The sequence below is a fragment of the Geospiza fortis genome, unplaced genomic scaffold (genome assembly GCF_000277835.1).
Source record: "Geospiza fortis unplaced genomic scaffold, GeoFor_1.0 scaffold279, whole genome shotgun sequence".
In the NCBI taxonomy this organism is placed as follows: domain Eukaryota; kingdom Metazoa; phylum Chordata; class Aves; order Passeriformes; family Thraupidae; genus Geospiza; species Geospiza fortis.
Genome location: NW_005054352.1, coordinates 2,487,895 through 2,502,238, shown reverse-complemented (window position 1 = coordinate 2,502,238; position 14,344 = coordinate 2,487,895). Strand labels below are relative to the sequence as shown.

The following is a 14,344-nucleotide window of genomic DNA, read 5'->3' as shown; positions in this document are numbered from 1 at the left end:
AGGATGTCACCCCTACCTGCATTTTCTTGAGATAAAAGATAAAACTGTTACCTGGTTTATTTCAGACACTGAATTTTTCAAAGCTAGTAGTGTGTTCATTTTGAGAAGATCTGATTTTACCTTCCCAGTAATGTCCAGAGGCAACCTTTTTAAGAACACTGTTTTAAAAATTCCAGAGAATCATGGTCTTTAGAGATTGCTACTAACAGAGATACAAGAAAGCTTTATTTCTGTGAGAATATTTAACTATTTAGCTTTCAAAAAAAGGAGCATGGTGTAGATAGCTTAGTATTTTTTCTTTGGTTGGTTGTTCTAAATTACATTTATCTTCCGCAGTATAGGACAGCAGATGACTTTTAATGTTTTACTTTATGGAAAATGGTGGTAGATATACCTGCCCCCCAAAAATGTACTGTGAGGGTAGTCAAACATGGGACTGGGACCCGGAGAAGTTGTGGAATCACTGTTGTTGCACATCTTCAAAACTTGACAAGTGCCTAAGCAGCACATTCTGGTAACACTTTTCAGTTGACCTCCAAAGGTATGTATAGATCTATACAAGGTATCATATACATGGTGCTGTGTTTTGGATTAGGAAGGTAGTTGGTGCAGTCTACTTTTGCGCCAGGTATCAACCTCAGTATTGGTGTGTAAAAATCTCCAGTGATTCTACGTGTACAAGACATGCTGTGCTCTCCTTGTTTGGGCATGCCTGCCAGCACCACAGAACAGCTGACTGTGCTTGTTCTGCCACAGGGCTGTGGTGAGGATGGGCACTGTCAGTGGACAGCAGGGACTGTGGTCTGAGGAAAGCTTTTAATTGGCCATGTCGTTTCTGTACTCGTTCTGTAATGGCAGGATGAATGAAACCAGGGGACTGGAGTAGTGTGGACAAAGGGAGCTTGGGAACAAGGAGTTGAGTTGGCAGTGTCTCTGTGAAAGCTCTTGATATGAAAAGACAAATGAGAACTTGGGAAGTGAATGGAATGGCGCTAGAAGCTCTCAGGATAGAATGTGAGGCCAAATAAGACAGCGAGCTTGTGAGAGAAATAGGAGAGGATGATTGAAAGGCACCTAAGTGTGGAAAAGGAGGAACTGGGCTTGGGAGAAACATGAAGGTTGTACTTAAAACTCAAGAAGTTTAGACAAAATACTGAGTGGCTCCTTATTGAGTTGAGTGTCTTCATTCAGTGTATTGACAAAGGCAGAAGTGCAGTGGAAAAAAAACCATATGAGTATGCCTTCTGTATTGGATTTATGCAGCAGGGTTTTAGTTGCAGAGGTCTGCAGGTGTGAGAAGGTCTGCAGGCTTTTGTGAGAAGCTGCAGAAACTTCCTACATGTCCAGCCGATCCAGTGCCAGCCAACTCCAAGATGAACCTGCTGCGGGGTCAAAGCTCTACCCCTGCAACCCATGAAGGTTTACAGAGGGGCAGTATGGTGCCCAAAGGGGCTTCCCAGGACTGTATTGGACAGAAACGTAGATATAGATGACACTACCTTAGAGAGAGAGAAGTGGTTGAGAATAGAGATCACTTCTTTCCTCTTTGTGTTTTCCACGTTGTTGTTTGTATGAGACTGGACTTTTGGTGCATAGGTGCGGAACCTTTTTTGTGGAGGTGGTCCTAATTTTGGTATTCCCTGGTATATGTAGACTGAGCATTGTTTTAGTGCTGTGCCTTTGGGTAAGGAAGACACAAATTTTGGCTTTTTCATGCAGATTGACTCAGAATCAGAAAGGAATTCCTGAGAACACAAAACAGACCCCTGAGACCATGAGCTCTTAATTCTTGTTCAACCAGACACTGCTCATAATGATTCTCATATCCCTTGTGTGGTCATTGCTGTTGTGGGAGGTAATTAACTTGTAAATCGATGTGTGTGCACACACACACACACACATACACTCTATCTATGTTTGGTGTGCACTTTTGCTTTTTCTTACCATCACAGAATGGTAGAATTGTTGACATTGGCAGGGACCTCTGGAAATTGTAGTCCAATCCCAGTACTCAGAGAAGGATTAGCTAGAGCAGATTACTTGTGGCAGTGTATAATAAGTTTTGAATCTCTCTAAGGACAGAGATTCTATAATCTGTTTTTATGATCTACTCTAATCACAGAGGAGCAAAGTGAGCTCTCCATGGATTATGGATAGAATCCCGAAGGTTTGAATATTCCCAAAACAAGATTAGAACCAAATTAGGTTAAATGTTGATACCAAAAATTGATGTTTTATTTAATAGTAAAGAAGTAAAGAGAAAGAAAGAGAAAAAGAGGTGAGGGGTGGGAGGACAGGAAGAGTGACAGACACACGTTGTGTAGAAACATATCACCCCTCCGTGGGTCTTGATGTCTCATTCATCCTCTGGTCTTCTAGGTTGTGAGGGTCCCCCTCCGACAAAGAATAGGATCCAATAGATTAATAAACATTTGGGTCTGGTGGGGGTGCCCAGGTACCTACGCTGAGGGGGCAAGTTTGACCCTCTCCCTTGTAGGACTGTGTATCAGTTGTATAATTTTGCATCATATGCAGTGCTCTGGTTCAGGGTCTGGGGAACCATTAAGGGGACATTTAATGGACCATGACACCCCCTGAACAGCCCCTGACATGAATGTCCCATAGATGTGGCATTTGTGACTGAACCAGTTTTGAGTAAGAAGATGGGTGTTTGTTACCTCTGACCAGAGGTTTTTTACCATGCACCCAAAACCTCTTCCTCCTTTTTTGGTGGGGTGGGGAGTGTCTGTACAAACCTGATCTCAGTAGGCAGCTGCTGGGCTTCATCCTCCTGTGGAAGTATTCTTCTCCCTCAGCCCAGACCTAAAAATGGTATGATTTTTATCTTAAATTACTTTACAGTCTAGGGGCTCAGTCTTCTCCCTCAGCCCAGACCTAAAAATGGTATGATTTTTATCTTAAATTACTTTACAGTCTGGGGGCTCAGCCTAGGGAGCCAGACAGGATGCAGTGGTCTTTGATGCAGCTTTGTTGGTGCAGCTTTGTTGATGCAGCTTCACTACACAGTTGTAATGGACAAAAATCCTTTGTAAAATGTTTAAGTCATAAACTACAATATTTCAGTCTCTGACACCTGTCTGGGTGCCTGCTCCAGTCTTTGAGCCCCATTAGGTTAAGGAAGTTTTTCTTAATGTTTAAATGTCCAGTTGTATATTACCTTCTCACTGAACAACAATGGGAAGACTAGCTCAGTGGTCTTTTGTCTCCTCTGGCATTTAATGAATACTGATTATACTCCTCCCACTCCACCCTGATTTTTCTCCCTGCTGAGTAGTCCTGTTTGTCTCAGCCTGTGCTCAGATACCAGATGCTCCAAGCCCTTAACCATTTTTGCAGCCCTTTGCTAGTCTCACTTCAGAGTGTCTGTGTCTATATTGCACCTGGAACATCTGAAACCATCACAGTATTCCAGATGTGTTTAGAAGTGCAGAGTAGAGGAAAAAGATCATGTCCCTCCACCTAGAGGCAATGCTTTTCCTAAAGCAGGATGTCATTGAAAGGATCTTCACTGCTTTGTTTCTTCAGGTCTCATTTTAAACGACTGGGAAACATCATATATAGTCTAGAAAATAGTTCCTATTCTTTCTAAATTTTGGATTTTTCCCTTTCCAAGCTCTATTAGCTTGAAATAGTATTGTGTTTTGTGAAGTTTCAGAGACACTAAGAGAAAAGGTGTATTTGTTGGGGGGAAGAAATTTGCTCCAGCTGATTCTTGCAGGAGTGAGGAATATTTTGAAGCAGAGTAATTTTTACCTATGAACATAAGTAGGTAATTGCTTTCCATTTAGTTTGTACCTTATCCTTGGGGTAATTAAACACCTGGCTAGTTAAGACATACTTTACCAGAAATATAAAATTAGTATTTCTATACTATTCTGGGCTTGGTTTTAAAGCACTTGAGTCTTAAGTTCAAATAGTTATCTATTCTGCTTACATTTTGGGATTCTGTTAGTTTTGATTGTCTCTGAGGACCATGTTCTTTCTCTTCGTCCTTTCCCCATTTTTTTAATCTTTGTCAAATTTTTTGATCCACCTTCCAAATTTCTATGAAGTCTGCTAAACTTCATGTACATCAAGGGAGTATGTTATTTTGTCTAGCATTGCTGATCTTTTATTCACAAGATTTGGGGTTTTGTTGCTGTTTGGTGTAGGGGTTTTGTCAAATTATTTTCCATCTGTTTTCCACCTGCCTTTATACAGTGCCATTTAGAAACAAAACATAGTGAGTCTGAAAATTTTGGTTTATCTAAGATCTTTTTTTCCTTTTTTTCTTCTCTAGCACAAGGAATTTAGGACAGACCATATTTGCTTCTTTGCCCTATGTTGCATTTTTAAGCTGTTGCAACTGAAATGTTTCTTCCACTTTCATTTTGAGGTAGGTTAAAAATCTAAAATATTAGCGGGTTAGCCACATTATTGTGTGTATGTTTGCAGCATATTTTTGCTTGCTGTTCTGTAGTTGATATAGTACTTTCAAGATTCATTTTGTCCTGTGTGTATACTGCTAATGTGACTGTGTAGTGCTCAGTACAGCATTAATTTAATTACAGAAAAAAAAATTCTTGTTTACACAATGATACTTTATAGGTAGTGCTATTTTAGCACATATTTTGAAAATGGTCAGTTATTTGAGAAAATGTTTATATTGCCTACAACATGCTTTTCAGGAGTCCGTTGTGCTCAGTGGGGCTGATGCTGCTTTATAATTTTCCCCTTCAGCACACCTTTTAATGTATCTCTCCTTTAATTGTATTAATTTTTTCCTTGGGAATCAATATGATCAGCTGCTGTAGAGACTGACGTAAAGTATTTTAACGTTAGTCCTTAGTAAAAACATATGTTGTTCATGACTTCTTAGGGTGAGACACTATCTGTCTGATCAAAAGATGACATAGAGGTAAAATAATTTCAATGCATTCTGTACTCTCTTCCTGTAGTTACAGTTTGCTTATCAATAAACACTGTTGTAGTTATTATATTTTTCAGCTACCATGCTATTCTGATTTCGAACTTATGTTTAACAGCAATCAACGGGGATTTTAAAAATTGAATGGAACAGAGAAACTGGAAAAACTTACTTTGGGTTAGAATCAAAATTTCTTAGAAAGAGACTCTATTAAGCTTGTTTAGTTTACCAGAAGAAAGAGATAAGGCTTGGCTGTGGTGTCTAATCATGTAAGGGAAACACAGAAAACTTAACATAAAAAGGTGTAGCAATAATTAGTGACTGAAGCCTGAAGCCAAAGTAATTGAAACTGGAAATAAAGCACAAAGGACAGTGACTAGCCTTTCAGAAATCACAGCAATTGATGGACTGTTTAGCTCTTAATAACTTGAATTTTGCCATGGATGCCTTTCTGTAAGAACTGCTGTAGTTAAATATAAATTACTGGTCTTAGAGACTGGTAGCGAGGAAAATAGAAGGCCTCTGTTTAAGAGGATGTTGTTAATTTTGAGGGACTATCTGGCCTGAAACTGTGAACTGTCCAAGAAAAAATGAGGAATTTATAATTTTTTTTTTTTGCCAAACTAGATTGCATCTCCCCATGTCTTTCTTCTCTTGCTTTTATCTGTACCTTTGTATTAGGCAGTACATGGCTGATCCCTGCTGAATCACATTCTGCACTTAGAAAAATTAAAGACAGTTTTTCTCCTTAGTAGGGATTCCTTCAAACTGGTAGGAAATACAGTGTTTTCAACAAAATGGACAAAGAATTTTGCGATGTTGGTTTAGAATGACTGAAGTTTCTTTAGCCCATGTCTTTTAGTGGTTATTGCTAGGACAGTGTTTAGGCTTAAGGCTAAACCAGTCCCATAGATGCATCTGTATAGCCTCATTGAAGTAGTTCATCAAACAAGTAGAATTTAATTTCTTCAAGGATTTTCCTTTATAGCATGGAAAGTAAAAGTATGAGTATGTATGGCAACAGGATTGAAAATAAAAAGAGAGCACTTGGTCCATATTTTTTCCTTCTGGCTTTCAAATCAAAGGTGCAAATGAAATGGCCAGATAATTGTCATAATTATCATCTGCATTTGTGGACATCTGTAATCTATCATGCAGGAAGACTAGGCTGGGAGGAATTGCATAAGGTTTAACAGAGTTAAGAGTGTGAAGTTGTGCTGTGACAATGGTATAATTCCCAAACAGCAAACAGGCTGTGGTATGACTGGCAGAGATTTTGTGTGTAAAAGAAGCTGGGGGTGCTGCTGGATGGCAAACTGAACAATGTGCCCTTGTGTCAATGAAGTCAAATTGATTCTCTGGTATTGGTAGGAGATGTGCTGCGGTGCTGTGTTGCTGTGTCTGGTTTGTCCCCTGATTTCAAGAGAGATATTGATGAAAAATTGGAGAAGATCAAGCAGATAGCCACCAGGATGATTTGCATGTTGGAAGGATGATTAGCATGTTAGAGAGCTCAACATTTGGAGAGAAGTTCAAGAAAATTGTTTAGGTTGGAAAAGACATCTTCAAGTTCAGCTGTTAACCCAGCTCTGTCAAGTCCCACCGGAAATGATGCTCCTAAGTGCCACATCCACGCATCTTGTACATCTCTCCAAGGATGGTGATTCTACCACTACCCCAGGCAGCCTGTTCCAGTGCTTGACAGCCTTTCCAGAGAAGAATTTTTTCTAATATCTGATCTAAACCTCCCTTTGTGCATCTTGAGACCATTTTCTCTTGTTATTTGTGAGAAAAGCCCAACCCCCACGTTGTTGTAGGGAGCAAGAAGGCCTTCCTGAGCCTTCTTTTCTCCAGGCTAAACATGCCCAGCTCCCTCAGGCAATGCTCATAATGCTTGTGCTCCCAACCCTTCACCAGCTTTGCTGCCTTCCTGTGTACATGTTCCAGCACCTCAGTGGAGAGGCAGCTTGGAGAGGTTTCATCAGTCATCCAGTACATAGGAGATAGAGAAGCTGCGAAAGAGAAGCTGTTTTCTGCTCAAAAGGATGAATAGTGAGAGCAGAAATTTCATCTCAGTGGAGGGAAAAGGAAATCTTGGAGTAAGTTTCTGAAAAGCATGGTGGAATCTCCCTCACTGGAGATATTTAAGCCTCATCTTGGCAGCACCATAGCTTACTTGATCTAAAACCCTGTTAAAACCTAGTGAAATAAGGTCCAAGAGAAGGTTGGAGACTAGATAATTGCCCAAGATCTTTTCCTGCCTGGACTACTCCATGATGCTGTGGTTACAGCTTTTTGTCAGGCTTGGCTCTGGACAGATACAGCAAGATTGTAGATCAGGCAGTAGCAAACTGTGTAAATAAGTGTGGTTGCAATTACTGACAGGTACTTGATGGGATATTTTTAATATAAATATTGTATTTTTAGTTTTTAAAGCTGAACCAGTAAAGAAAATAAAACTTGCATTGCTTTTTAATTTTTGTTCTTTTTAATTTTTGTTCTTTTTAATGTTTCATGAAAGAAAAGATGTACTGGTATGGAAGAAAATTCAAAATGCAAGTTTGATGAAGTCAGAATTAAAATATCAAGTTATTTAAATATTGAGCTAAAAGGAATAATGTATTTACGTTATTCAAATTATATATAATATATGTATATATCTATGTTGTAGTGCTACATTATGACAATCTAGCAGAAGCAAATCTGAAGGCTGCAGGTGTTTCGCAGGGCTATTTGCTTGCCAGGTAGTTGAAATTAAGCAGTACTTGGTTCAGCTGGCCATATAGCGCATGCTGCCTCTCAGGCAGGGGGCAGAGCAAAGACAGTTGAGGTACTATATTAGTAAAGCTTGCAGAAATCGTAAACATTGAAGAAGCAAGTGTTCTACAGGAAGAAAAGCTGTGGGAAGAGCTATATGGCAGATCTTTTGAGGCAGACGTTGCCACAAAGAAGAGGTATGTACACTATGGGGATTTGGGCTTTTTAATCTGATTCTGAAATAAGATAACTTGAAGATGAACTGATGTCTTCAGTAGCCCTGTGTGGTCTTTTCAGTTGTGTATGATCTGATTCTACATAGTGTTCATCTGTTTTGTATATTTTTGTGTTGTCTGCAGTATTTGCATTAGATGCAGAGTAGTCAGGTGAGGTGGTGATATATATTTGCATCTGCGCATTCCAGAAGATGTTGGAGGAAACGGATGTATTGTAGAAAACTGAATGTGCTTCTTACCTTTCTTTACCTCCTTTAGTGCACCTCTCAGCACAGTCTGAGGCAGAATCACAAATACCTTGCTTTTTATAAAGATCTGGGCTACAGACCTGGATGCACAGCATTTCCATCTGATTTGCATGTAATCTTTTCAGGAGTCTTCAGTTCATGGCAGACAATCCTTCATAAAGTTGTGCTGTTACTGAAGAGCAAAGGAGGAGAGGGGAAAAAAGGAATTTTAAAGTACTAGACACATAGGCATATGTCTAGGGGTTTTTAGCAGCTTTTGATGGTGGCCTGAGCAGAAACCATTTCCCTAGAGTTTTCCAGTTTCTTTCTCTTTCTTCTGTGGCACTCTGGAAGATTACTTTGGTGTCTCTCGTAAGAGAAGACTCTATTAATAGTCTTCAAGTTTTTCTCTGTTCAGAGGCATATTTCTCTCCCAACTGACTCATGGGATTTCTTGGGAAAAGATGATAAAAAAAAAATAAAATTTCTGGCTTTGTCCTGTAACTGCTTAGTATGTGCAGAGATGAGGCTGTGGAGAGTCTGTCTTCTCCACTTCATCTTTCAAGTCAAAATCCTATTAAAACCAGCAATACAAAGTACAAGCATCTAAATCTCATCCAAACAGTTTTTTTATAAACTATCACAGGGCAATTTCAGCTATGTTATGAAGTAATGTTCTACCAAGTCCTCCTAACTCCTTGTAATGTACACAGCCTGGAAAACCTTATTCTGTAAATAAGGAGCATAAACAAATAAGCACACAACTGTTTTCCAAATTGCTTTATTGTCTCTTTTTTTTTTTTCCTGTCCTCATCAGCTGAGATATAGGCCCATGAAATAATGGAAAGGAAATCACCCACTAATTATAGCATTATTGCATATTACATGGACTTTTCCTGATGCTTCAATTGTGGGATATTAGTTCTTCATAAACATTAATTCTTTGGATTTTCCCTCACATCTGCTGTTTGTTAAGGATTTCTTCCAACTTTTTAGAGGAAGGTGATGGTGAAGGCATCTTGAAATTAATGTCTTAGTCATCAGTGTCCATTAATTTCAGGTGCTGAGATTAGGAAAGCTAAAGAAGGTTCTTTTTATTTCTTAAAGCAGGAATCCAGGCTGAATTTCCTGCCCAGGAAATGAGAAATATACAAAAAGAGGTTATCTGCAAACATTTTATCTTTCAGGCATTGGGTACAAGTCACCTGCAAATTTCTCCTCTGAATAGGATTCTCTGGGCAGCATTCTCCTTCCTACCTGGGCCACTTTTTCTGTCCCCAGAGTTGATGGCCTGATTCGTTAGGTAATTGTCTGTTTAGCTCAACAGAAGTAGGGTCCTGTATACCTAATAACTGATAGTTCGCATATTTAAGAAAGGACTGTATTGTTGTGTTGTGAATTAGCCACAGTAGGTGGGCAAGTCGTTCCTCTGGCTGCACCTTTAGTCTCCAAACCGTGGATGGGGCAAAGAACTGGAAGGGTAGAAGTGAGAAAACTCATGGACTGAGATAAAGACAGTTTTATAGGAGAAGTAAAAGCTGTGCACACCAACAAAGCAAAGCAAAGAGTTGCAAATACTTAGCCATTCTTAGGAATGCACAGCTTCATCGTGTGTAATGGTAACTTGGGAAGACAAACACCGTCATTCCACACATTCCCTGTTTCTTCTTTTCCAAGTTTTTATTGCTGTGTGTCATCGTGTGGTTAGTTGGTCTCAGCTATCCTGGCTGTGTCCCCTCCCAGCTTCTTGTGCACCCCTGCCTGCCTGCTGGTAGGGCAGCACGTGGAAGCAGGGGGAGCCCTTGATGCTGTGTGAACACTGCTCAGCAGTGTTAATGATGCTGTTTTCAGCACAAATCCAAACCCTACAAGCTACTATGAAGAAAACTGACTCTCCCAGAGAAAACTAGTGCAAGTACTCAAAGCTGTTGCTGCAGATTATAATTTCTGTCTTTGTGTTTCGTTGATATAACATTATATTGTCAACATCACAGAGGCTATGTTGAGATTGTGCTGCCTCTTTTTCTGTTATTTTGACATGGTTTTTTGCTTGTGTTAATATGGATATGCTTATGAAGGTAGTTTCCAGCATTTCAAGGAAGTTAAACCAAAATCATTAAAATCTTAATGTGTGGAGTTGGGTTGACTCTGCTTGGTGTAATGAGTTGTTGACATATCCTGCTAATGCATGTGGGTCCTAGTTATCCATTGTTTGAATTTACAGAGTAAATAAAACTGGAAGGTGGTTGCTGTGCTACTATATCAAACTTTAGAGCAGATGCTGTTGTGTACTTTATTAGCAATTTCTACCACCATTTGGTAGTGTACACAGATCTACTGAGATTCAGGGATTTAAGGATTGTTGCCAGTTTCTTTGTATTCTAAGTGGTTACTTCTGCCCTTCTAGCATTTATTAATCCCTTCCTGTGCATCTTTCCTCTGCCTTTTGCAGTGGTATGGAACATGCTCTGGACAACTAGGTAAAGTTTCTTGAAATTCCGGTAAGTCTTAGTAATTAAATGCATGAGAAAGGCCATTTTAACTTCAACAGAGTGGGACAGGCTTTAAGGGTAATTAATGGCAAGAAGCACATACTACTAAGCTGGTCCTCTGATCCTAAATTTCTGATCTCTAACATAGAAATGCTGTCTTTAACATGGAGGTGCTATAGCTGCTCATTAACATCATCAGAACCGACTACAAGATGCTGTCTCTGAATCTTCTTATACAAGAGGCAGACATTTTCAAAACCATTTAATCTGAAGCAGACTGGAAATAATAGCCTTTCAGAGCTGAAGTTGGGTAAACCAATAAGCCCTTAAAAATACATTCTTTTAAGTGAGAGAAAGTGAACTACAACCTTAACTGATGCAGGTACTGGTGCCATCTGTAGTGCCCTTAAAGTGGGAAAAGATAAAATCTAATTAGAGAGAAAATACTGCTAAGATAAATTATTGGGTTTTTTGCTTTATTGAGACAATACCGACTAGGGACTTGAGGCAAACTGTCACCCAGTCATCTCTTTGAAGAAGAACTGGTCTTAATCGGTCATCAGCCACATTATACAGATCTAACCCATACTTGTTCCTAGCTTGCTTGGGATGTCAGTTTACAAAGAGTAAGACTCTCATTCTATTATATTTTAATAAAGGAGTGCAGTACAAAGGAGCATTCTGATAACACCTCCTCATTGTATCCATATAAGCCTGAAGGACTTGTGCTTTTTGAAGATACTTGTGTGGTTTTTTCTGTCTTGTTGTTAATGCTACAGTAATTTATGGCTTTTCTTTGGAGTATTTGTAATATTGACTTAGCCTCAGGTATTGCTAATTTAGAGCAAAATATTTTTTTTGTCACACTTCTGTCTGCATTTGCACAATGAAGAGTATTTTAAATATGGTGAAACCTGTGTATGTGTATCATGTGTATGGATATGATATGGTGTCATATGGTATCAGTTTGATTTTAAAAGTACAACTGTTATGCCATCACAAGGTCTATAGTCCAAGCTTCCAATACCACTTTACAGACAACAAAATGAAATATGTATGTGTGTGTTTTTAAAAAATTAATTTATTGACCATTTGTTTTGAGTCTACCAGTTTCTGTAATTACATAAGCAGGGATATAATGAAAATGCAGACTCATTGGCTCATGTGAAACCATGGAACCAGAATATTTCTGTGTCAAATTATTTTTAAGTATTGTAGGGGGCGGAGTTAAAGAGGCACAGAATGTGTATAAGATACTTTGTGTCAGAATATGTAAGTTTTCATGCATAAGCAAGGTACATACAAGTAAATACGCATAAACTTATTTGCTGTAACTATTTCTTCAGGTGAAATAGTAACTTGTGCTTTAGGAAGCATGCTTGCTGTATGTAGCCAATGAAAAAATCCCCTCAGAGGTGTTTTCAAAAGACTAATCTAAGTAATTGTATGAATAAGACATTTAAGAACATCAATACAATACAAATAACACATTTAAAGTCTGTATTTATTACAAGAAACTTAATGGCATTTAGGAATTATGTGAAGTGGTCAGTATATGCAGTTGAAGTTCTGGGATTTGAAATTAATATCTGGAATAAACTGCAGTTTGAAATTAATGCCTACAATTCCTGGTTTGCCTATATGGAACCATTCAGAATTTCATAATTTTCCGTTGTTTATTTTTGTACCATCAGTAGTGGATTTGGCACCTCTCTGTCAAAGAACAGAAATCCAACTCTCAAGTAATTTATTCTCTTAGTTAATTAAACAAGTATCACTGAGGGATTCCAAAACATCCTGTATTCACAGAAACAATGCATAACATACTGTGTACTTGTTCCATCCTCATTATGATATCAAGTCCTGCCTCCACTGGCTGCTGTAACCGTTTTTTACTTTGTCAAAAAGAATTGTAAATTCTGTCTCTCAAGGCTAAATTCAGATTTATTTATTTTGGTGCTTTTAGCTTTGCAGTTGAACTGTTATCTACTCAGTGGCAGGATCTTGATCTGATAAAGGAAGAAGAATGGTATCCCTGGCAGAGACAAGAATGGCAAAGATTCCTGGTCTCTGCCCTGATTTATTTGATCAGGGGGTGGGGTCTCACTTTCCAAGGTAAATCTGTTCAGATAGATTTTATGTTTCTTCTCTTGGCCAACAACAAATATTTGAGGACCTGTTTGTATATTGTTAACCACATTAACTTACTTATACCAAATTACGAATTTTTGAATGTTGTATAGGGAGAACCACTCAATCTGGGCTATTACAAAACACTACCATTGTCATTTTTTAGCACGTTGCATAATTTAAACTGAAATTACTTTCTTTTCTATATGCTTTACTAGAATATGCTGGAATTTGTTAGAATATACTATTATGTACAATATAGTGGGTTTGTGCTGCAAATGTACAAACAAGATGGACAAGATTTTGTATTTGGTGGTCTTTTTTCTATGGACTGCTTGGAAGCATCTGAGGAAAATATTTAATACCATCCATGTGTGGGAATCAACATTTGAATCACAAATATTTACATAATCGTATTATTAATAATATTTAATAATTATTAATATTTACATTGACAACATTATAGGCTAGAAAATGCACAAAAAATCTCAGTGGTTTTGCTTTTGTTTTTGTAATTGCTTTTGTTATGAGTGGTGACTGAAGGGTTGGACAAAAGATGCACATTTTAACTGAATCATGTCATAATTTATGAAGTACTCAGCATAAACAGACCTTTCCTTTCCAACTAATTTGAAGTTGTGTCTTTAAAAGACTCTTGTAAAGTGTATTGGTGTTTCCCATCAGCTTTGTTTGAATAACCTTTACAAAGGAAGGTGTCAAAGTCTGCCATGGTTCCAACTTGTAAAATTGATTATTGGACTTCCTAGACCCACAGGTTTAAAAGACCAAATCACAACAATCCTTCAAACCCTCTCCTTAGTTAATAACTAACACCTCCTTAAAATTGCTGTATTTAATATACAATATACAATTGCTCCTTTAATATACAAGAAAATGTTTAATAGGTTTTCTCTATGTAGAATAGAAAAGTAGTCTTTATTATGCTAAGTTGTTTTTTTCTGCTGTCTATGGAATGAACTGCTGTTACTTAATCATTTTGGCGTTCCTTCTTGCAGGTCTAAGTGTTAGGGAGCCAATAGTACAGTTGGTGAATCTTGTTACTGTTTTGACAAGTTACAATAGAGTTCATGCAAGCTCATCAATGATGAAGTACAAGAGGGGGAAGAATAAAACAAGTTGGTAATGACTGACAGATGAAACAAAGAACCAAAAAAAGATTAAGGGAATAAGAGTTCAATGCACTGAAGTCTTTTTATTGAGAAAGAAGAAGCAATTGTGACTTGGTAGTTTACTCCCTTGGTGTCAGACTCAAGATGAAAGAGTTTGTGGATTTGAATGTCTGGTTTGCCTTCTCTGCAGAAGGAGAAATTTGGAAATAGATTTTGTATGTAAGGTCTTGTCTTGAATACACTGAGATTTGTTCTGTAGCTGGACAAATGTACCTTTATATTTTAATACATTTACAATACAAATGCATTTCAATACCAGTAATGTATTGTGGAAATCAGAGTGGCGTAAAATTGTGTGCTTCATGTACCTTTACTAAAACAAAACTATATAGTATAGTAGTGACAACAAAGTGGAGTTAATTGAACTAAAAGAAAATCCATAAAG

The 14,344-nt window shown here is 38.1% G+C and overlaps 1 protein-coding gene across 2 annotated transcripts in view; it reads left to right on the top strand.

The window, feature by feature from the left end:
• Positions 1-4,300: 4,300 nt before the first annotated feature.
• FAM172A (family with sequence similarity 172 member A) overlaps positions 4,301-14,344 on the top strand; it is a 245,456-nt gene continuing 235,412 nt past the window's right edge. Inside the window, exon 1 of one of the 2 annotated variants that reach the window (XM_005423415.2) lies at positions 4,301-4,396. The gene's annotated coding sequence lies outside the window, so the exon portion shown is untranslated. The remainder of the gene's footprint in view (positions 4,397-14,344) is intronic. The other variant, XM_031058939.1, reaches the window with a different exon arrangement.